Below are 23,831 nucleotides of genomic sequence, written 5' to 3'. Positions count from 1 at the left end.
TGCTGTTTTACTAATTTACTTTGGAACCCTTCTCATTTTTAGTAAATAAGATAAAACAAGTTTTTGGTTTCATTTTCATTATTTTTCTATTTTAAAATCTTGAATGGTAGACACTTTCTTTTGTGTTTAAGGTTACCATTTTGCGCAACACCAAGGGTTACTCTTCACCTCGCCATGAGGAGTGTGCAGGAGGGGGTTTCAAGCAGAACCCCAGCTGGAGAGGCCCTTGTCTCAAGAGGAAGTGCTCCGCAAGTGACGTCACTGTCTAGGTGACTCATCAGCAATATACTCCGCTTTGCACAAAGGGAGGAACCGAGCACAGTGGGAGTTATGCCGAACAGGGCAGAAGAAGCACCGGGGAGAGATGGCTTAGAAAAGGCAGGGTAACTACTAGATCCAGGTCCTATTAGGAGACCAGCAGATTATAAAGCAACAGCCACATTCCCAGTATACATGTGACAACAACCCAATCTCACAGGATAGAAACTAAGACAGTGGAAGGACGCCAGCTGATCCCAATCTGCAATCCAATCCAGGACCAGGGGGACAATTAGATAGTGGTCTCCAACATCACTGTTCATTTCTTAGTCCATTCTGCTAAGCTGACAATTCAAGGAATCATTATTACACTGTAGTATAGAGAATTATATAAAAAGTTACACTCTCAAATATGGTCATAAATTGCACATTGGAAAGGTAGTTTTAAGAAACACTTTCCAATTCTTTTGAACAAAAATCAAATTTAGGACAGTGTAGGCAGACAGTTCAAACAAAAGCTAATTTTGTTTAATGAACTAACCAGGAAGGCATTGTGAAAGTATTGTGCAACTAAATGCTTAGCTAATTACTGTGAGATCAAATAACTGTTGCCACAGTTACTGCACCCTGTTTTCCATAATAACTTTTATCACTTCAATAAATCTCTGTGACGCAGCAAATATAAAAGTTTACTGTAACATGACTATACTGTTTTGGAAGGCACACACTGATGGCTGACCTACTGAAAGTACCTTTTCCTATTTGTCAGTGAAGGAGGGGTGGTACCAGTATCTGGTTGACTCAAGACTGAAATGTTTCACTGGCTTCTTTAATAGGCTGTAATATCTGGATAGTTTAATTTACCTGGTCCTATAATCTAACAGAAAAGTCAAAGGCCCTTTTGGTATTATACTTTGTCCATGAATGAGAATAAATTAACAGCAACCATTTATAAAGTGGCAACTGTCAAATTCCATGTTGGGCAGCTGACATACAACAAGATTAAATCCTTCCCACAGTGCTGTAGGATAGGGAGCCTGTGCAGGGTTACCCAGCCCCCTCCAGCTCCCTTCCTCTTGGGGGTAATTTCAGCCCTGGTCTAACTTCAAAGTCATCAAAGTCATTCTCTCTCTCTCTCTCTTTCTATATATATATATATATATATATTTGTAACTGTTTTATTGGTGCCATACAGAGTGTTATAGTCACACTAGAGTATCAAAAGCAGCTTTGTCTGACTGGTCTGTTGGTTGAAGTGATGTCATAGCTTCCCTAGAAAATAAACAATCTTCCCCTGGATATACTAGGAGCTGAAACTTAGTTTTATTACTACCTCCTCCCTGCCACATGCAGGGCTTAGTCATTTGGTCACCTTCATTCTTTCCTTGATCTTGCTAACCCATTTCTAGGTCTCAATGCTGAGGTTTTTGAATAAGTGAAATGGCAAACATGATATAATATGTTAAGGCTGACAATAAATTCCTAGTATGAATGTGATAAGATAGTGAAAACTGCAGATTTAAAGTTGAGTTCTGTCAATGTGATACTGTGCAACCCTGGGCAACTTACTGAGTATCTTTGGGTTTTTCCCTGTGGAAAATGGAACAAGAATCCTCACCCACTCACTCACTGGGACAACTGTCTAATGTTGTTGAGTTCTTTGAAGATATAAAGTGCCAAGTGTAGTAACCATTATCAATACAAAACAGAAAACACACATGTGATTATAGAGCTATTAAGAGCAGGCCTGAAATCCAGTACCAAAAGGGTCTCCCACTGCAAGAGAAGCAAGCATGGTCCAGAACACTGAGGTGGAAACTCTAGGAGTTCCCACCTATGAAATCTGATTCATAATTATTCAGCACTGTTTCAAAGGTCTCAGCTTGAAGAGGCCAAAGGCCACTTCATTGCTGGTTTCACAGATGAACAGGCAGGACTCACGGCAAGGACTGAATCAACTCCTTTAATGACTCAGCTGCTGTAATCTTTCAGGCCAGAGATAGCTGAAGGCTGACATCAGTTACAGGTACCCCTGCTACCTCCCCTGAGCCCTTGTCCTTGGCGCTACCGTGTTATTCCCTCCTACAGCTTCTGTTCAACAACTGATTACCACCACCTCTCAAATCTCTTTCAAGTCCCATTTCTTCTCTCAAATTCAACTGCTTCTTTTCACTTAAGCAGTACCTTACACTAGACCCTGCTTCTTTATTGCAATCACTACAACAGCCTTTTTGTTTTGAGATAGGGTCTCACCATGTAGGTCAGGCTGGCTTTTAACTCACTATGTTGCCCTGGCTGGCGTCAAACTCAAAGATCCTCCTGCCTCGGCCTCCTGAGTGCTGGTATTATAGGTGTGCACCACCACGCCCAGCCTGTAACAATCTCATAACTTGTTTCACTGACCTCAACTTTCCCTCCCCTTAAACCTGTTCTTTGTCCTACCAATAATATAACAGGAGGCCAATCATGACTTCCTTCTGTTTAAAACATATTCTTAGTAAGTCACATCAAACTTTTTATTAACTATCTCTTGTATACTGCCTCCACCTTCATGAATTACCTTTCCCCATATACATAGTCAGTCACTCACTACAGTTCCCTACACTTTCTATTACTGTATTTACCACACTGTACCAAAATTCTCATTTCTTGTGAAGATCTAGACTTGGAGAACCCTTAAGGGCAGTGACTGTCATTGACCTCAGCCTTTGAATAAAGTATATATGTACTAAGCAAATGTCAAATGAACGAATGAAGAAGGCATGTTGAGGTCAAGTTAACCAGTTATGTTGATCTGTTATACTCTCAGCTTGGTAAAGGCTCTTAAGCAATGAACTTCGTTGATTTTTTTTGAACCATAAATGCTGATGATTGATTCAGGATGTCTTATTATTGAGAGTCAAGTGAACTAAATTAGCCTTTGTAATGCATAACTAAATGATTTGAGTTTGCCTTTTAAGCTTTTGTGTTTAGTCAGATTCCATGAACAACTGCCAAGAAGCAATACTCAAGGAAGAAGAGTTAATGATTTTGTAGAACGCTATGATCATTTAATGTTCATATCACAGCCCACTGTGAAAAGCATCTCTCCATCAAAGTCACAACAGGAACAGGAGACTCATCATTTAAGGGGTGTCATTTTGCACCAACATGGTTTGTCAAGCTCTGTAGATATGGAAGAGTAAGTGAAAGAAAAACAGTATTTTACTTCCTTGTTATAGACATATAAAAACAAATCAGCTATCCATCTCACTCCACAACAAACGGCTATCATCAAGAAATCAACCAATAACAAATGGTGGTAAGGCTAAGGGAAAAAGGAATCCTTCTCTACTGCTGGTGGGACTGTAAATTGGTACAACTACAGTGGAAATCAGTATGGAGACTCCTTAAAAGATTAAACCCAGAGGTTCCATTTGACCCAGCTACTCCTCTTCTAGATGTCTTCTTGGAAGAATTAAAAACATACTACAGTGATACATGCATACTTATGTTCATAGCAGCACAACAGTTACAGCTTGGAAACTGCTCGTATGCCCTTCAACTAACAAGTAGATAAAGAAAATGTACCTTTTATATACAATGGAGTACTACTCTGCCATAAAGAAGGATAAACGAGTTATTTTTAGGTAAAAGAATGCATCTCACAACCACAATCTTAAAAGTGAAATAAATCAGACATACAAGTTTACATATCACATTGTTTCTCTTGTGTGAGAAATCTAAAGTGTAAATAATGTGCAAAATGGAAGACAGATATTGGGAAGTAGGAAGAACTTGTTTAAACAGAAGGAGAACAAGGAAGAGGGAGGGGAAGGGAAGAAAGGGAAAAGGGATTAAAAAGGAGAATGGAAGGAAAAAAGGAAACAGCTTTTATAAACGGGGAAGAGAAGAAGGGTTGAGGGGAGGGAAACAGGAAAAAAGAAGAATTAAGATACATTATATACAGGTACAAATTCCCCATGATGAACATGATCATTATGTATGGCAAACATGTACTTATAAAAAATAAAGATTAAAAAAAGTCAGCTATACACGAACCAGATTCTCAAAGTAAAAAAATCTAGTACATTTTCATTTACTGTGGGTAACAAGCAAAGATGTCATATATGAGAAGCTCATATTTTGTGCAAATAAAAGAAAGGATTATGTAACCTAAAACTATATTAAAAATAAGTTTATGATCTCTGCCCACAAATTTGCCAATTTTAAAAAGTCTTACAAGATGATAAAACATGGGTGTTTTAAATGTCTACTTGTCATCCAGGAGAACTACCCTATCTCATAGTAACTTCAACTAAAAGTTATGCAGTGAGCACCCAAGGAAACTCCTACTTTAAGTTCCTGTCCTGTGGTACTCTTCCTTCCCCTGGACATCAGTTTTTCTTCTCTGAGCTTAAGACCATTCCCAGGATTATTCATGAGTTTTGACCTGCAGCCTCTAAGACTGCCAGCCACACAATTCTTCCTGAAGTCACTTCCTCCCTTGGCTTCTGTGCTCCTACAGCAGAACACCTCCTCCATCTCAGAATACTCCTCCTAAGACACAGCCAATGGATGTGTGTGCGTTTCACCCTGCTTTTGTTCCTGCTAAAACTTCAACATTACCTCTGGGCATGTGGCTTTGAAATCATTTTCAGCTTTCATTTTTCTAAAGTCCAGGTCCGCATCTCCAACTCTCGAGGGAAAATTTTAACTGCTCATCATACCACTGCTTCAAAGAAAACACGTCTGAATGTGAATATGCCATCTTTTCCTCTATTTTGTAAATTGTTCCTTCTGCCTTTCCTTTTGTTCTGTCTTTTTGCTGTTAAAGAACAGACCACTCCCTAGGGCACTTGTGATCATGGGGTCCTTCTTCTTTTCTTTTGGAACGCTCCTCCTCCTAACACCCAGTACAAGTGCCAGGGACTAATGCTGGTTTCCTCTGCCATATATCTCACAGCAGAGGAAACTGGCATTCCTTTCCCTTTTAGTTTCACTAGCCAAATGCTAACTTGCTCCAAAATACTTACTGTTTTAATACAAGAGTAAACATGTTCCCAACCTCCAGGCTTTTCCTTTCTTGCATAATGCGACTAGATTAAGCTTTTTGAAATGTAAGTTTGACTTTATAGTTCAACATGACCTATGAGGGAAAGCATAAGATCTTAGCTGGTCATTCAACTCCCTCAGCAGTTTGGCCCAGTCTTACTTCGGATAGTCTTCCTACAATTTCCCTTAAAATACAAGAAAACTAAAAGCTCCTTTCACTACAGTAATGCAAAAGAGAACATATGCTTAAGAAAAAGTTTCTTTTCTGTGTCTGGCTCTCAAACCAAATGTTCAAAACCTGTATCTATGAATCAGAGTTTATACCCTATGATACCCTCAGGGACACAGCAACTCACCATTTCTCCCTCCTTGTCCTCGACAGACACTAGAGCATAATTCCAAGGCATAAGTTCCTTTGCCTCACTTCCTTTATCTATACTAACACTTGCTTGCAAAAAAAACCAAAAATCTACCATTTACCTTCTATGTCTAATCTCAAACACCTAGTGCTTTTTCCATTCATCCTAAATAGGTATACTGAACCTGAAATCCTTACAGATGCTTGCAAATTAATCAAAAGAAACACCAGGTGCAAAGAAAATGATGAGTTGGAGAACATTTTCTATTATTTCCAGCTAAATCAGGACCAATGATACATTTTAGAAAATAATTTTAATAGAAAAAGACATTTTATCTCCATATAGTCTGATGTACTTTCCCTCTGAATGTATGTGTTAACTGTTTCTTATTAGCATCAATATTTTTATTATTCAAGAAACTTCACTAAAGAGCAAAATCTATAGGAATTTTTACTTTGCAAGACATATTGCTGAATTAATATTTTTTATTTTATTCCATGATTTGTGAGTATTTAAAAAAACAGGTCTCTTCCCCCAGATAATGTAGAGTTGGCTACACTCATTCATTTTTTTTTTTTTCCTTTTATATTTTGAGACAGGTTCTCACTATGTCGTTCAGGCTGGCCTTGAATTCCCTGTGATTCTCCAGCCTCAGCCGCCTCAGTGCTGGGATTATAAGTCTGTCCCACCACTCCTGGCTTTTGTAGCTCTTTGACGGAAGATTCATCCAGAAATGCTTACAAGTCAAAAGATTAAAATCAAGGGTGCAGGCTGTCCTCTTTCCACTGGCTACCAGGTAAAGAGCTATGAGGGATTGACTTGTGTGCCAAATTCTAAGGAACCCTAGCATCCCTTTCCCTTGTACCTGTTAACCTCTGCAAGGCTCTAGCTAATAGAGAGCAGAGACAGCTGTCTGTCTTGTTTTATTGGTGCCAGTGCCATTGGAGACTTGGTAAAGAGCACCATGGGAAACATTTTTATGAGCAGTTGAGATGCTTCTCTTATGGTAACCAACGATGGGGCCACTGTTCTAAAAACATTGGTGTTGACAATCCAGCTGCTAAAGTTTTGGTTGCTATGTCCAGAGTGCAAGATGATGGAGCTGGAGAAGACAAACTCATTCACTTTTCTGTGGTTGCCCTGGGTGAGGCTTCTTTTAGTGCAGAATTATTAAGGGAAGCTGAGTACTTGATGGCAAACAAAGACTCCTCCACAGACCATGATCGCTGGTTAGAGAAGCCACAAAGGCTGAAAAAGGGGTTCTCCTGAGTTCTGTAGTAGGGGCTAAGGCCATAGCCCCCTGATCGTGCTGGCGCCTGATCGCCTGAGTTCTGTAGTCGGTCATGGTTCTGATGAAGTTGCATTCTGTCAGGATTTGATGAATTCTGCAGGAATGACATTACCCTCAAAGCTTCTTACTCACCACAAAGACCATGTTACCAATCAGCTGTAGAAGCTGTTCTCGGACTAGAAGGCTCTGGTAACCTGGAGGCGAGACAAGTCATCAAGAATCTGGGAGGGAGTTAGCAGATGCTGTTTAGGTGCAGGCTTTCTGTTGGATAAAAAACTGGAGTAAATCAACCAAAGAAAATTGAAAATGTCAAAATTCTTACTGCAAATACTGGAGTGGATACAGACAAAATAAAGATATTTGGTTCCTGGGTAAGGGTTGCTTCTCCAGCAAAGGTTGCAGAAATAGAACATACGGAAAAGGAAAAAAATGAAGGGGAAAGTTGAACATATATTTAAGCATGGGATAAACTGTTTTAGTAACAGGCAGTTAATTTATAATTATCCTGAACAGTTCATTGGTACTGCTGGTGTCATGGCTACCAAGAATGCAGATTCTGGAGGTACAGAACGCCTAGCTCTTGTCACAGGTAGTGGAGTTGGCTCTAATTCTCATCATTCATAACTGGTGAAGTTTGGAAGTTGCAAATGTATGAAGAAGTCACAACTGGAGAAGACAAACTCACTCACTTTTCTGGGGTTGCCTGGGTGAGGCTTGTACCATTGCTTTGCACTGTGCTGCTCACCAAATTTCAGACGAAGCAGACATCTTTCCATGATGCTCTTTGTATTCCTGCCTAAACTGCGAAGGATCCCAGAACACTTCACTGTTCTGAGAGGCGGATGGCTCACGCTGTGACACAGCTTGCCAACAGAACACCAGGAAAAGAAGCTATTGCAGAGTCCTTTAATAGCCTGATAATGTTGATGATCACATTCCTGGCAATGCAGGGTCTGCCAGTACAGATCTGGTGGCCTGGCTCCGAGCTGCTCACAGTGAAGGGAAAGTAACCACTGGACTGTATGACTGGATTCTTTTTTTTTTTTTAATTTTGCTCCAGGAATCAAACTCAGGACCTTGTACTTGCTAGGCAGGTGCTATGCTGCTGAGCTATATCCCAGGCCCTTGGACTATATAGGAAGGAAGGCAGCACTGGAGATTTGGCGGTACTGGGTATAACAAAGTGAAGCGACAGGTTCTTCTGAGTGCAGCTGAAGGAGGAGAGGTGATTCTACCTCCAGATAACACCATCAAAGCAGCACCAAGGAAACACGTCACTGATCACCATCTCTGTTAAGCACTCTGATGCGCTATTGGAACCTGGATCGCTTCATAGCGAAGCTGTGTTTGAAAGACTTCTCTTAAAGAAGACTCTGGAATTGATCTTTATCTGTGCCCATTATATCCTTAAGTTTTTTTTTTTTTTTTTGGTTTTTCTCCGGTACTGGGAACCAAACTCACGACCTTGAGCTTGCCAGGCAGGCGCTTTTGCCACTGAGCTAAATCCCCAGCCCCTATCCTTAAGTTTGTATACCTAGCTGGCCTTCTGTTTTAACATGGGAAAAATTTAAAACAAACAAACAAACGATGGTGTATGATATAAATTTACAGGGAAAAATGCACAGAAAAGTCAACATTTAGCATTAAAGAGGTCCTCAAATAATAGAGCTGATAAGCCTAAGAAAATATTAAAAACAATAATAAAAGACCAGCAGATATGCAGAGACAAAGACAACTAAGATCTGAAGTGGTATGAGGAGAAAGGCATACGATTCAGGGTCAGAAAATCTGGTCAGATGCAGGCTTTGCTGCTTACATTCTATACAACCCAGGACACACAATCCCTATGGCAGGGCCGGCACATGCTAGAGTGAGGGAGGCGCTGGCTTCAGGGGCCACATTAAAAGAATGTGGAATAACAAACAGCTGGATGTAGGCACTATTGGAAGGCTCAGGAGAATCGCTGGCTCAAAGCCAGCCAGGACTACAATCTGAATTACATAGTTAAACTTTGTCTCACCAAACCCAAACAGACAAAAAACAAACCTAAAAAACCAACCTAACCTAATCCAGATGAGTAATATTTTAATGCAATAGTTTAAAAATGAATGGCAAAAGTCACAATAAGCAACATACAATTTGAAATAAAGCCAGGTTCTGACCCTGCATATGCATGACTCACCTTATTTACCTCACCTTAATCCTGGCCCTATCCGATCCTGAATGGATTTTAATGTTTAGAAATATTGCGTAAGATATAGCCAGGCATGGTGGCACACACCTGTAATCCCACCACTTGGGAGGCTGAGGCAGGAGGATAGCCAGCCTAGACTATACAGTGAGTTTAAAGCCAGTCTGAACTACATAGTGAGACCCTGTGTCAAAAAAAAAAAAAAATTGCACAAAATATTATTTACCTTGACTACTGAGTTTTGGGCACCCCTTAAATCCCAAAGAGAATGAATTTCAATCCTGCTGTGGGCCTGAGAGTTATCACACACACAACAAGGAGCAACAAAGAAAACAAAGAAATGGCACATTCTTAGGGTAGACGTAAAGACCAAAAGAGGCATCCGCATGCTTCCAAGTATTGGAAGAAGTAAATTTATCAGTTTATTTATTGATCCATTAACTGATGACTGATTGAGACAAGGTCTCACTATGGAGTCCAGCCTGGCCTTGAATTCCTAGTAATCCTCCTGCCCCAGCCTTCCGAGTGCTGGGATTATAGGTGTGCACTACCACACCAAGAAGTATTGTTATAATAAGAACTGGAAGAGTTCATGAGGCTAAACAAGGGCCTCATCAAATTCCCATGAAGTAGCTCTGACAAGCTGTCCTACCTTTCTCCTGTCCTGTGCCAATTTTTTCCCGGGTTTGTAGGCTCTTTCAGAGTCCTGAAGAAGCTTCAAAAACACCCTGCATTGTTTGGAAATGCTGCCATGGCACCACTCCAAATGACAGTCATGGAGGAGACTCTACAGAGGATTACACAGGGCATCTTTCTGGAACATCAATTTTATCCATCCTTTTGAAAGGAATATATGTGCAGTAGAAAACAGAAACTAAATAGACATGCTAAGATTAAAAGAGCACTTCCTATTAGGTACAGGTCACTTTGGGCTCTGCCTCAGATTTCTTGGAAGCAAGGCCTCTTCTTGTAGAGCTTGTTTGAAGGAGAAGCTGGGAAGTCCTGATCTTGGGGCATCCAGTAAGATCGTGGTTGTGCTTATGTACATGTTCATTTGACACACATTCAGAGTGCCAGTTATGTTTCCAGCACAGAATTCAGGAGATAGCTCCCACTGCAAGAAGCTTAGTATCTGGGGTATCAGAGTATCAGAACTCTAGATGATGGACATTTTTCATTCACGCCAAATGTAGCGCATTGTTTTAGGTACTGACCAGGCAGCACTGAGCAAAACAAAACAAAAAAATCTCTCTATATCCTACAGGTGATATTTGGACAGGAATTCTTGAGTTAGTTCAGGACTGAGTTTACACTGGGGTAGACCCAATTTCTTACCTCATTCTAGGGCATCAGCAAGGCAAGTCTATGAGCTAGCAGTCAATTAAACGTGAAGCTACAAGTAATTTTTTGGGTTCCTCACAAGGTCTGCTTTATGATCCAGCACGTATAACTGGGCATCCCAGTGTCTAACAGAGAGCCCCCAGAAACATCGCACAGCCAGTGGACATCTCTCCTTACATCTCTGGGAAACTGCAATTAAGGCCATGGCTTCAAAAGTCACTTTGAATTTCCAAATCCAAGTGTAAGCTTCCTGAGGACAGATGCCACTGCATACTGTCTCCCTCCCTCTGCCCTTTAGTCTTAGCATTCAATCATTACTTGCTGATTTAATGCAGCATATGGATTAGACAATATTAGTTACTCACTATAGTTACATTACTCTATCACCTCATGAATTCCCTGCCCCATGGACAGGAATTTGGGCAGTTGAACATGTGGAGGAAGTGGTAAGGCTGACCATTATAAAGATACAGACCAGTTCAAGAGAAAAATGAAAGTACCTATCCTCAATGATCTTTCCACTGGCCAGGAGACGGCCGAAACTGCTACCATGGTTACAAGATTGTTACTTGTCTTCATCTAGTGCCTAATGCTTTCCAAAGCTCTTTCAAAAACATGGATTCATTTGATACTTTCATCGTAGTTACGAAACAAACAGAGTGAGCAATGCCTCATTTCACAAGAGAGAAAACTAACACAGAAAGGTCTTTACCTAAAGTCAAACCGCCTATCAGTGAGTTTAGGGGGTTAAAACTGGATGCCCAACGGAATGCCTACCCCATTAATCCTTACACCAGGCTCTGGAAATGAGAGCACTGAGCTCCAACTTCAAAGTGCCTGGCACAGATCTGGCACACGGTGAGCTCTGACTGTGCTATTTACTGTTGTTACTTAGTGTCTAGAGCAATATTTGGCAAATGAATGAACAAATGATGAATAATAACAAATGGATGAATGAATGAGTGGCAAAACTAAGGAAGGTGTGACTCATACACTTTAGCTAAAACAGCTTTCATAAAATTACACAAAATTGATTTCACCATGTTTGTCAAAGCTTCTAAATTGCTTTTTCATTTCCTTATCTAGCTTGCTTTAGAACAAAGTGGATGTTTTCCCCTGACCTATTTTCAAAGCTAACTTTTAAATCCCTTAAATCTTAAGACTTAAATATTTGTTCTGTAAATGTGTAATGGCTTAGGCAAGAAAAAATCCAAAAGTGTAACTATATTGATTAAATTTCCACAATTCAAGATACTAATGAGTTATAATAAAAACTGTGCTGCACATCCAATAAAAGAATTTAGTTGCTCATACTTCAAAAGCTGCTAAAGTTATAAATTACCTGTGGCAAAAACAGCAGAGCACAGGAGCCAAACTGAAGAAGTAAAAAAGGTAGAAGCTTCAATAAACAGTTAAGGCCTTATGATACTGGGTGGAGATTGCATCACCTCACTGCAGCTTTCTGATGGAAAACAAGAGCTTTAGCCTTCTGCCTTTGACCACTTCCTGTCCCTTCCTAGAGAAGAAAGCTGAGGTCAGCTAGCATAAACCTGCCCTCAACAGCACCTCGCACAATAGCAACTGCTGATCAATGCTAAACAATCAGCTCTGGACAACTGCACAAAAATTACAGGGAATGTTTGCAACGATTGTGGAATACTTTGGTTGACTCACAAAACTGATTGTTCCCCCTTCTTCACTGAAATGTACACACTCAGATTTCTTTGTTGGAGTACTGAACACGTTTCTCCGTAGGCTTCATTCCACACATTTATCTATGGTATAATGCAGTCATGTTTTACCTTAAAATATCTGCACTGTGGGAAATATGGAATCAAAGAATTAAATCATGATAGAATAAGAAGAAACTTGGCCAGATCCAAACTCTCATTTTATACAAAAAATCTCAGGCCAAGAGAGGGAAAATAAGTTATTCTTGGTTAAGTGCCCAGTAAGTGAGGAAGCCCACAGGACTAGAATCCAGATCTAGTGGCGAAAGCAACACATAGAACTACAGTCAGATTCAGCCCCAGTGAATCAAAGTAGCCTGGCCCACACTGTAATCATCCCTTGGCCAAAGTGCTGCCTTGGAGATGGCTGCTACTCTGAGGACTTCATCTTTGATTTTGTCTTCTTGGTCCCATTCATCAAAACACATTTCTACTTTGGGATGACAACAGTGATGTAGCCCATGGACTCAGACTCCATGAGCAGCCTAGCAGGATGCATTTCAGCTCTGACTTTGACAAACTCTGGCCTCTAGAAAGCCACTGATCCTTTCTGGAACACTTTAAAATTTTAAGTGAATTATTTATTAGGAACTTTATGGCCAATGTTATGCCTGGCAGTGAACTACACACTTTAAATATATAGCATTTACAAGTATAAAAATATACAGTTTTCAGCCAGGTGTGGTGGTGCACACTTGTAATCCCAGCTTTTGGGAGGCTGAGGCAGGAGGATCCTCATGAGTTTGAGGCCAGCCTGGACTACATAGTGAGTTCAAGCCCAGCCTGAATTACATAGTGAGATCTTGGCTTTAAAAGAGAGACAGAGAGAGACAGAGAGAGAGAGAGGGACGGAGAGAGAAGGAGGGAGAGAGAAGGAGGGAGAGAGAGAGGGAGAGGGAGAGGGAGAGAGAGAGAGAGAGACGGAGAGAGAGACAGAGAGGGAGAGGGAGAGGGAGAGGGAGAGGGAGAGGGAGAGAGAGAGAGAGAGGGAGAGGGAGAGGGAGAGGGAGAGACAGTGCTTTTGCCAGGCATAGTGGCATATGCCTGTAATCCCAGCAATCTGGAAGGTAGAATCAGGAGGACTTCTAGTTCATGCCCAGCCTGAGCAGCACCTTGGCGGGATCTTGTCTCAAAATAAAAATTTAAAAAAAGCCAGGGATATAGCTCAACGCGAAGGCCCTGGGTTCTACCCTCAGGACAAGTGTATGTGGTAGTGGAGGGGGGATACAGTTAGCTGTGCTAATTTTATCTCACTGAATCTTCTTAACAACCAAAGGGTGCTATGGTTACCCTTCCTATTTCACAAATAAGGAAGCCAGGGTGCACTTTTCATGTTGGTTTTCCGAATTTGCAGCACAGGATCCTGAGGCTTACAGAAGCATGTCCAGGGTCCAGAACAAGGTAGCTACTTTCTGAACTGCCCAGAAGAGGCAGTGCTTACCAGGATTGAAACCCACATCTATCCTGTGCATAGCCCAGAGGCCCTAGCATGAAGTGGCTAGGAGTGAGGCTGACAGAAGACTTTGCTTCAGCTCTCTCTGAGGCCACCTTGGCCCTCCTGAGAAGAACAGCACAAAGGGTTGGTGGATGGCATGAAGGACTGGCCCCCAGCTCGGCTCAGCCCTGAGGAGTGTCCCTGAAGAGCTGGCTGCACTGTACCATCACAGCGTGACTTCTCTCTCTGCCGCATCCTGCTTTCCTTTCCAGTCCTTCCACACAGCTGTCAATTCCTGCATGTGAATCTCCACCTCAGAGCTGGGTCCCCAGAAAATCCAACCTGTGGTCCTGACATGTTCCCCTTTTCCACACTGCTGCTTCAGCTAATACATATATATATGTGTATGTATATATATATATATATATATATATATATACGTATGTGCATATATGTATGTGTATATATATATATATATTTTTGTTGTTGTTGTTGTTGTTTTTGTCCTTTTGAGACAGGGTCTCGCTTTGCAGTTCAGGCTGGCTGTGAGCTCACTTTGTAGCCAAGACTGGTCTCGAACTTGCAACGATTCTCCTGCCTCAGCCTCCTGAGCGCTGAGATTATAAGCACGCACCACCACACCCAGTGCTTCATCTATTATAGCAAAAGGGTTTGGGTTATGAGCTAGTCTGGTTTCTAGCTCTAACACTGCAGCATGGCTGAAGTTGAGAAAAGCTGGAGAGAAAAGACATATTTCTAACTGTGTCTCATCCGCATGATTTCTGGTCCATTAGTGGGACAGCTTACCTGCCCTTTTTTCTCTTAGAGCTGTGGAAAGCATCACTTTATAAGCCATCAGCCATAAAGCCCATACCAGCAGCTCCTATTTTTATGGAGATTACTACTATTAAATTTGTGGGAGCTGCCATAACAGGAGGCCAGCAAGGCAGGATGCAACTGTTCCATAATGCTATGGGAGGACCCGACTAAGCACTCCAGCGCAAACTGGGTAGCAACCCTGGCCCAGAAGGGGCCCCTTCCTGATTGGCGAAGGGCTCTCAATTCCTCTTTACAAAGCTCCAAGAGCAGGTCCAAAACTGCTGAGGACCAGTGGTCAGATACACTATCACAACGTCTTGCACCAAAGAATCCTCAGGCAATCTCTTCCAACCCCACCGACACCCCCAGCCTCTCTCCCTTACCCACATATTCTCTTCTCTGAATTTTCTGCACTGTGGCTTTTCTCATTCTTGATTTTTCTCTGTGTGTTTCCATTTTGCCTTCTAGAAACTTTAGGTCATTATAAAACACACACACAACAAGGCTCCAATTTTTATCTAGAATACCCTATCTTCTTGCCTTAAACACACAAGGGTCAACGTCAAGGACCTTGGCTTTCCCCAGGCCCTGCTTCATTCCCTGTGGGCTACCCATTTCCCCTCCTCTTAGGGCAGTTGCCTCTGGAAAGAGGGAAGAATGGGATTTGGGTGGGGCATTTCCTTGAATAAAAGTATCTAAGCAGATTGGCATGAAACTGTAACCTCCACCACCAACTGGACCTTCTGGGTCACCTTTCAATCCTTCTTGCCTACTGTGAACTAGTCCTTGCTTTCCATTGCCTTAAAAGATTATTCTAAGATGCACCATCTCTCCTCTCAGTGGACAAGCCTGTCCATTTCATAGAGAGAAAATTAAGTCCATCAGCTATGATCTTGAATTTACTCCATGTCTATAAAAATTATTTTCATCCACACCATCTCCGCTATCGTAGTCCCCCAATCTCAAGGGACTGCCCTTGACCCTTGTGATGGTTTGGATCCAAAATGTCTCCCAAAGGTCATGGCTGAAGGTTTGGTCGCCAGCTGAGGGCCTTTTGGGAAGTTACTGGATCATGAGGGCTCTAATTTCATCATTGGCTTAACCCACTGATGTATTATATATATATATAGTGGTAGTAGGGATAGAGCCCAGAACCTGCATCTCCAGTCCTTTCTCATTTTGACATAGGGTCTCATTAAGTTGCCCAGGCAGACCTCAAACTTGTGTCCTCTGGCTTTGCCTCCTGAGTAACTGAGATTACAGGAGGGCAACACCATGCCCAGCTTGGATTAATACTGTATTTCAACGGCATTATTTGGGAACTTATGAGGTGGGGCCTGTTAAAGGGTATGCGTCATGGGGACACGCCTTTGGGTACCACAGCCTGCCACCAGTCCACTCTTTTCTCGCTCCTTGCCTCCTATCCCCTGTGAAGTGAGCCATTTTGCTCTGCCACATGCTTTCCCTGATGTTCTGTCTCATCATGGGCCCAGAAGCAATAAAGTCAAGAGACCAAAGACTGAAGACTTCTGAAACCATAAGCCAAAACAAATTTTTCCTCTTTTTAAGCTGATTGTCTCAGGTACTGTCACAGTGACAGAAAGCAGCCCAACACAGCCCTCTACCTTCCTGTTTCAGTTACATATTACTTCGTGTGTCACATCTTTTTCTTCCCTTTTCTATCTCTTCCTCTTTAATGGTCTGACCACACTGAATGATAAAAGCATTTACCTATTTCCCATCTTCCCCAAACTACTGCAACTACCCAAACCTCTCACGTGCCTGTGCTGTTCTCCAGCTACTCTTCGTTCCTCTGGCAATTTCACTGGTGTCTACTTCCCTAAGTTGCATCCACTTATCTTCTGACTCAGGTTTTGCCCAGTCTGGCTAACAGCATGAAGACGATCTCACATCAATCTGCATTTGACATGGAAGACTACCCACTCCTGGGAACTCCTTGGTTTCTAGGACAACTCCTTCTTGGTGTCTCCCGGAATTTCTCAATCATTCTTTTCCCATCTCTTCTGCGGGCTAATTTCCTTTCAGCTATCATTTAAGTATAAGAGTGCACCAGAGTTTTACCTTAGGTCTCTTCTTTTCTGTGAAGATTCTTCCCCTGGGGAAGCTTGTCCAAGAATAACTTCAATTACTACCTTTGTGAGACTGATCAACAAATCTGTAGCTGCAGATTTTAATTTTTAACTTCCCCGCTACTTGGGAGGCTTAGGTAGGAGGACTGTAAGTCTGAGTCCAGCTTGGGCAACTGAGCAAGACCTTGCCTCAAAATAAAAAAGGGCTGGGGATACAGCTCAATGCCCCATGGGTTCAACTGGCACTATCACCAAAACCACGAACACAAAACAAAAACCAAACATCTGTGCTTTAAGTTTTGACTTGTCTTTAACTGCCATGCTGCCATGTCTACATGGATGCTGCAGACTCCTCAAACCTAGCATGTCAAATCTGAACCCAGCTCCATCCCTGAATCATATTCTTCTTCATGCCTCCCTCCCTCTGACTGCTCACACTGGCATCCAGCCCTCACCTAACCTAGAAATCTGGGGGAGTCTTCCTTCATTTTGTCCTTTATCCTCTTAATTAGAGTACTAAAATTTTATTTAACTTCCTTTTCTTTCTTTTTTGAACCCCTTACCACTCTATTTTGGGAGCTGGGTACTAAGAATTGAACCCAGGAAACTTTAACTGAACTGCATCTCCAGTCCATCTCCTCTTTTAATTTTGAGATAGTATCTTGCTAAGTGGCCGAGGCTGGCCTCAAAAACTTGTGATCCTCCTGCCTCAGCCTCCCAGAGTGCTGTAATTATAGGTTACATACTTTTTCCAAATTTTTATTAGTGTATTACCACAATGCCTAGTGAACACAGCCACTGCTGCCTACACACAGTGCATCTTGACCCTTTTATTTCCCCTCCCCCCCTTTCATGTGTCACACCTTTTTTTTCCTCTAGCCCAGTCCCCAGATCCCCTTGTCATGCTTTCAAGGAACCAACTCTTTGAATCATCAGTCCTCTGTATTGTTTTTAGTCTCGATTTCATTCATTTCTGCTCTTTATCATTTCTTTCTATCCATCAGTTTCAGATTTGGATTGTTCTTGTCTTTCTAGGTCACTGAGATGCAGTCAGGTTACTCATTTGAGAATGCACTATTCCTTTTCTGTGTGCATTGACAGCTATAATCTTTCCTCTTAGAGCTGCTCTCATCGTGTCCCATAGGCTTTGCTACGTTATGCATCCAGTGTCATTTGATTCTAGAAACTTTTTAAATTCTTCCTTGATTTCTCATGTGATCCATTGATTATTCAATAACATACTATTTAAATTCCACATGCATCTGCTTTTGATTTCCAGCTTCATTCCACTATGATCCAATAATATGAGTAGACTGCTTCAATTTTTCTGTATTTATTTAAGCGTGGTTTATAGCCTAAGTTATAGTCTATTTTAGAAAAAGTCCCACATGTTGTTGAGAAAAATGTGTATTCTGTTGTTGTAAACACTGTAGTTATGTTTGGTTTTTTTGTTGTTTTGAGACAAGGTCTCACTATGTATTTTCAGGCTGGCCTCAAACTCACTATGTAGCCAAGGCTGACCTTGAACTTATGGGGATCTTCCTGTCTCAGTCATAAAAGTGCTGGGACAACAGGTATGCATCACCACATCCAGCTGATGTCTGCTAAGTCCATTTGTGCAATGGTGTGCTTTAACACTGATGTTTCTCTGTTGTTTTCTTTGTATGGTTGACCTATGTAATCGTGATAGTGGTGTGCTGAAGTCTCCCACTGTGATTGTATAGGGGTCTATTTGCCCTTTTAAGCCCAGTAAGTTTTGTTTCATGAAACTGGGTGTGCTGTTATTTGGTGCAGAGATATTCACAACCGTTATCACTTCTGTTCAGCTGTTCCTTTACCAGTATATAGTGGGCATCTTTGTTGCTTCTCATCAGCTTTGGCCCAAAGTCTGCTGTGACTGAAAATGAGACTGCTGTGCCTGCTTGTTTACAGGCCCCAGGTGAATGGAAAATGGTTTTCTATCCTTCACTTTCAGTCTGAGTCCTTCCTTTTGTTGCCTGTTGGTGGTTTCTGATTTGTTTTAATCCAATCTGCCAGTCTATGTCTTTTGAAGGGGGAGCTGAAACCACTGACATTTAAAGATATCATTATAAGGTCTATTACACCTGCCATTACATTATTTTTCCCATGCTTATTTCTTTATTTTTCCTTTTAACTATTCTCCCACTTAGACATACACTTCTCCTTGGGCTTTTTGGTGCTGGTGGCCTCTTGTCTTCGTCTAGGGTTCCATTTAGTATTTTCTGCAATGCTGGTTTAGTGGTAACATATTTCTGTAGGATTTCCTTGTCATGGAAAGTCTTTACTCTGTCAATTTTGAAGGCTAATTTTGCAGGATATAAAAACCTAGGTTGACTTTTTTTTTTTAAGGGCTTGAAAACTTTTCTCCAGGCACTCCTGGCCTTTAAGGTTTGTGCTGAGAAATCTGCAATTACAGTAAAACCTTGGTTTGCAAGAATGTAATTTATTTCAAAGCACCTGTACATCAAAGCAGGGAGAGAGACAGCAAAACCATTTGTGATCAAATGACAGTCAGCACAACACACTACTCATATCACAGGATACTTCTCCTTTATCAAGTTAAAATTTCTTACAAATGTTTGCTCATCTTGCAAAACACAGACCAAGTTATTCGCAATCTAAGGTTTGACTGTATTCTGATGAGGTTGTCTTTATAGATCATTTGATGTGTTTCTCTAACAGCTTTTAGTGTTCTATTTTTGCTGAATTTCTGGAATTTTGATGATGTGTTGTGGACAGTTTCTTTTCTGGTCATGGCTAGTTGCAGTCCTATATGCCTACTATCAAATTCTTTCCCTACATTTGGATATTTTTCTACTATGAATTCAGAGAATAAATTTTTATGTTTTGAGTTGCTTTCTGAGTTTTGCTTTCTTCCTGTAACTCTGAGGGGTTTTTCTTGAGTTATCTAGCAGCAGATGGATCCAGCTTTGCCAATATCTTGTCATCTTTAGGGTATCACTGAGGTTATGACCTACTACATCCACCTTGTCTTCTATCTCTGACACTTCATTCTCACAGTGGTCAAGCCTGCTACCCATGCTTCTCACTGAATTTCTCCTATCATTGATTTCTGCTTGCTTTCTTTCCACACTTCTTAGGTTTGGTCTTTGTGTGATATTTGCTTGGGTTTGGTTATGCTTTGGTTTATACCCCTCTTCAGTGAATTCAGCACAATATTTGAGGGTCTTGTTATTGTCCAACCTTCTGGAGCTTGATCCCTTGCACTACTCTTGTGTTTGTGGAGACAGGTCCCCTTACCCAGAAGCTTCCTTCTTTTCTCTGCACTGTCTTCAGTTTCTCCAGTTTCTAGTTTCCCTGTTGGTTCTTTCTTGATTCCCAGAGCTTAACTTCTTTTACTCTTCACTAAGTTGTTATTGCTAAGTGTCTCAATTTCAGGTCTCAGAGACACAGTATTTTGCAGTTAGTCTTTACCGTTTTTAATCTCAGGCTGTTTCTTGGATCTACTTTCTCCTTTCCACCACTGCAGCCTTGATTCAGGTCTTTACCATCCCAGCTTGAACTCTTCCAATGACCACCCAACTGGTCTCCTTGCTCTTAGTCTAAAGACCCTCAGTTTTACCTCCTTATTGTTGATAGAAGGCTCTGTCTGAAACACAAATCTGATCAGACATTGCTCCAGTGCTACACACAATACAATAACAAAATACCGAATTGGACACAATATACCTTCTTCTTGAATACAAGGCTACTGTGAACCAACTTTTATTTCCAGTTTTATGTTCCAGCAACACCTGCACAGTTGTGATTCCTCATTCACATCATGCTTCTTCTCACAAGCCAATCTCACTGTTGTACACTCTGCTCAGAGCACCGCACAAACAATACCTTATTAACTTTTAGTCACTTAAGACTCAGTCTGGTTGGCATCTGCGGTGGATTGACAACTGGTGGTCAACTGGTAACACCCAGCTGAAATGAACCAGTATGGTGCTGGTTGTGGGAGGCCCACCTGAGGATTGCTGCTAGCAGCATAAGAGGCAGAACTGGAGGGGAAGAAGTTTAGAAGCTGTTGGGAGCTGTCTGCACCGTTGAGAGCTGTTGGTTCTCCTGGAGGACAGCGTCATGCTGGCTTTCCTGATAGGAATGTGGCTGTTCTCATCATAAAAGAAGCTTGGGACCTCATTGTCACTGAGAATGGCTATGGTTCACTTTGGGGGAGCTCTGGTCTTTACTTTCAGCATCACTTCTTGGCTCCAAAGGGGAAGATGGAGCACTGCTCAGTCTCCTGGAGGAGCCTGTCATGTTGGCTTTCCTGATAAGAACTCAGCTATTCTCACTGTTGGAGGAGCTTAGGACCTCACTGTTGCTGAGGATGGTTGTGGTACTTTTTTGGGGAGCTCTGGTTCTTACTTTGAGCATCACTTCCTGGCTCCAGTGCGGATTCCTCACCCTGCTAGCACAGATCCTTCATCCCACTGGCACAGACTTTCTAGCCTCCACAACTGAACTTTGGGCCTTCCCAGCACAGATCCTTGAAATAGGCCTGCATGTGAGACACTGTTGTGGGCTCTTGGCCTCCAGCTGGACTCATGGGCGGCATTGTTATGGTTCTAAGTCTTCAGCTGGACTCATGCAGGACATTGGTGTGGGATCCAGGCCCTCAGCTGGATTCTTCGGTCTTTACTGTGTGGACAGACTTCCTGCAGTCTCTTTGTATATGAATCTTTGGATGACTATTATAAAATAATCATATAAATTATGTGTCCTGTATTGTTTCCCTTGTAAACCCCTGACAACATCATCTTACTGAGGAAGGCTTCTTTGATAACGAAAAAAGGATTAGGTGTCTCTTCTCTGTTCATGTAACACTAAGTACATATCACTGCCATGCTAATTCTACATTGTTTCAAAATTGTTTATGTGTTTACCACCTTGTTCCTGCAAACAAGTCATAGGCTTGTTGTTCTAAGTTCTAGACTCTGGTTCTTTGGATTAATTCAGCAGGCATTTATTTAGCTCTTGAATTTGCAATTTGGACAGGGCACAGGGGGCATGACTCATCTGTATCTCACACAGTATCAGCTGGAACATTCATTTCCAAGATGGCTCACTCACACAGCTAACAAGCTGGTGCTTACTGCAGATTCTTCCTCCTGGGTCTTACTACAGGGCATCTTAGGCTTCACCACAGCATGGGAAATGAGTTCCAGGAGTATGCATCCCAAGGGACGTAAGATGGAAGCTGCTAGCTTAAGTCCTGAGCCCAGAAACTGATAAGAGTGTGTCTTCTGCCATATGTTACTGGCAGGCAGGCAGAGAGCCCAGATACAAGAGGAGGGGGCAGAATCTCATCTTTTGATGGAAGCAGTGCTGAACAATTGGGTAGGGGTCAATTTCAAACCACCACACTCTTCTATGAGACTGTGACCTCCTTCACAATCAGCTGACATGGCATGTGTCTGCTGAATGGACTCATTCCAGACTAAATCATCTTCAAAGAACTTCACAGTGTCGACTAGTCACTTCTACCAAGTTGGCTGGTTCTAGACATCTCAGCCATACCAAAGAGCAAGAGGATTAAGGCTCAAAGGAAATTAGGGTTAAAGTCTTATGATATTTTAGAAATGAGAGGAATTTATGAGCTAATCTAATTATAGTCCTTTATTTTAGGTTAGAAACTGAGGCACAATAGATTTTAAAAATACAGCAAAGAACTGGAGGGTCAGTTATACAAAAAAAAAAATGGCAGTGATTCAGGATTCTCTTTATATGGAGAAGTACATATTATTACTCAATTTCTTTCTTTGAGCAAGTCAGAGCTAATTAAGCCTCAGAATCTGAATGAGCATTATTAACTTTCAGTTTTGTAAAAGGAGGGACTATTTACTTGTGCAAACCTTGTCCCATTTACAGCTGTCATTGTAATTCAATTATGTGATGATGCACCACATATCTTAGTGAAACATTTTGGGTCACACTAACGACTCAAATATTACGCACTGACATGCACCCAGCCATTAAACAGAATATGAAAGAGGTATAAGACCTTTGTTTTTAGAAATTTTCACATGCAACAAACTAAAACACAGACATGAATAACAGTATTAGAGTTTGAATTATGATATGTAATGATTAAAGTCAAAGGAAATAACATGCACAGAAGGATCAGATCACAAGTTTAATACTAAAAGATGAATTTTGATGGAATAAAAAAATTTATAAATTATTTTGCTGAATTAGGAGAGATGCCTAGTTATAGCCTTTAGAAACAAACACACATTTAGACAGTATTCCTGAGGAGCTTCCCAAACACTAGATCTCACAAGAAAAGGTAAAATGACTAAGATGAAGAAGGATGATGAGGAGGTGAAGAAGAAGAAAAAGAACAGAGGAAAAGAAGAGAGAGCCCAGAGTGGTAACACACGAGCCTGCAATTCCAGCAATTGAGAGGTGAGGGCGGAGTACCACTGCCACTTAGAGGGCAGCCTGGGCTACAGAGTAAGTTCGAGGATAGCCTGAAGTATGTAGCAAGATTCTGTCTCAAAAAACAAAACAAAACAAAAAAACAGAAGGAAAAAATCTGTGGGAACTGTCAGTTAACTGAGTGCACGGGGGTGTTTTATCAAGATGAAGTAGATCAGCTTTCCCCAAAGGACTGGACTGTTTTTCCTCTGAACTCTTCTTGCATTGTGGACTATTTCGGAAATGGAATAACCATTATCTTATAAATGAGATGCAGATGCCCATATGACTTCATCTTACACTTTCTGGAGGAAAGGCACACTACTCATTTAGCAGTTCCACAATAAAGATAAGTCACATGAGATGGTGTTGCAAGAGAAAGTGAGTAGGGTTTTTATAACTGTAACTGCACTCCCCGCCTGTGCTTTATGCAGTCACTACTTCTCATCCAGTATATTTGAGCAACTTACAAAATCCCTTGGAATAGGTCTGAACTGCAGTGCAAAGAAAGGCAACAAAACAAAAACACTCTCAAAATCTATGCAAGAAAAACTAGGAAGTTCCCAAACACCCATCAACAAAGATTACATCTTTCTTGCTCACAGCTAAAAGAAAGTCTGCCCCTCAGGGTTAAGTGTTATTAATGAATACTTTTCATGTATTTTATAAACACTATAGATTGAACCCTTATGTGCTCTACCTTTGTGTTACATCCCCAGCCCCTATATACCTTTCTCAATTTTGAAGCAAGATTTTACTAAGTTGCCCAGGCTGACCTTGAATTTGTATTCCTGCCACCTCAGCCTCATGAGTAGCTGGGCTTATAGGCACGTGCC

The 23,831-nt window shown here is 41.5% G+C and overlaps 1 protein-coding gene and 1 pseudogene across 2 annotated transcripts in view; one reads left to right on the top strand and one right to left on the bottom strand.

The window, feature by feature from the left end:
- Nsmce2 (NSE2/MMS21 homolog, SMC5-SMC6 complex SUMO ligase) overlaps positions 1 to 23,831 on the bottom strand; it is a 252,361-nt gene that overhangs the window by 77,051 nt on the left and 151,479 nt on the right. The gene's annotated exons all lie outside the window — the stretch shown is intronic.
- LOC102029376 lies at positions 6,548 to 8,395 on the top strand (annotated as a pseudogene).

This window comes from Chinchilla lanigera, unplaced genomic scaffold (assembly GCF_000276665.1).
Source record: "Chinchilla lanigera isolate Chin_1 unplaced genomic scaffold, ChiLan1.0 scaffold00060, whole genome shotgun sequence".
NCBI lineage: Eukaryota > Metazoa > Chordata > Mammalia > Rodentia > Chinchillidae > Chinchilla > Chinchilla lanigera.
This window is presented reverse-complemented; position numbering and strand designations above follow the sequence as displayed.